This window comes from Octodon degus, unplaced genomic scaffold (genome assembly GCF_000260255.1).
Source record: "Octodon degus isolate 3935 unplaced genomic scaffold, OctDeg1.0 scaffold00010, whole genome shotgun sequence".
Taxonomy (NCBI): domain Eukaryota; kingdom Metazoa; phylum Chordata; class Mammalia; order Rodentia; family Octodontidae; genus Octodon; species Octodon degus.
In genome coordinates this window covers 7,381,222-7,382,429 of record NW_004524586.1, presented here as the reverse complement: position 1 = coordinate 7,382,429, position 1,208 = coordinate 7,381,222, and the positions used below count along the sequence as shown (strand labels likewise).

At 36.8% G+C, this 1,208-nt stretch overlaps 1 protein-coding gene across 3 annotated transcripts in view; it reads right to left on the bottom strand.

Moving 5' to 3' along the window:
- The window catches only part of Entpd7 (ectonucleoside triphosphate diphosphohydrolase 7), a 54,622-nt gene that overhangs the window by 10,961 nt on the left and 42,453 nt on the right, over nt 1-1,208 (bottom strand). The gene's annotated exons all lie outside the window — the stretch shown is intronic.

Below are 1,208 nucleotides of genomic sequence, written 5' to 3'. Positions count from 1 at the left end.
AAAAAGAATACTTTGAACTCTTAGCATCTGAAGTAAAGAATCAACTACAGAAACATAAGGAGGAAACCCAATCTGAAAAAAACACTGCACTAAAAGAATTAATAACTGCTTCTAAAGAAGACACTGATAAAAAATAGAGATTAGAAAAATGACGGATTCCTTGAATGAGCAATACAGGAAAGAAACAGATCGCATGAAGCAGAGTCAAAGAGATATAGAGGAACTTAAAATCTCAATCACAAGCTTACAAAACTGTTCGAGTGAAAGTGAAAACAGAGTTTCAGATCTTGAAGATGCTCGTGCACCTAGTGAAAAGGTAAGAAAAGATCTCTTAAAACATCTAGGATTGGGGCTGGGCAGATAGCTCAGTTGAATACGCATGTGCCTAGAAAGCCCTAGGGCCTGAGTTCAACCCTCGGTTCCCGCCAAAAAAAAGAAAAAAGAAAAACAACTAGGATGCAGGAAAAAATAATTAATCACTTGCAAGACGATGCAAAGATAAACAATGTGAGACTAATAGGTATCAATGAGAAAGAAGGAGTCAATACAAATGACATTAAAAAAATATGGGCAGAAGTAATAGCAGAAAACTTCCCAAATATGAGAAAACAACCTGACATTCAGGGAACCGAAGCATACAGAACGCCAAGTAACCTCAACCATATTAAAAACACACTGAGACATATAATAGTCAAGATCCCAGAAATTCAGCACAAGAATAATATACTGAAGGCTGCTAGAGAAAAGAAACAGAATACATTCAAAGGAAAACGCATCAGAATTACGACCGACTTCTCTTCACAAACCATGAAGGCAAAAAAAAAGCATGGAGCAGAGTACTTCAAATCCTCTATGACAACAAATTCCAGCCCAGACTACTATACCCTGCAAAACTCTCTTTCAAGTATGATGGAGAAATGAAATACTCCATGACAAAGAACAAAGAATTTCAAGATGACAAAGCCAACCCTACACAGGCTCCTGAAAGATGTTGTAGAGAGGGACAAAGTGATCAGAACTCCACGAATGAGATCAGAAGCAACCTACTAAATAGGGCAAACAATTAAACACAGGAGAAAAAGGAGTAAACAACAACAGGTAAATAACATATCAATCGTAAGTCAATACATCTCAATTCTAACCATCAATGTAAATGGACTCAATTCACCAATTAAGAGAAATAGACTGGCAGAGTGGATTAGGAAACA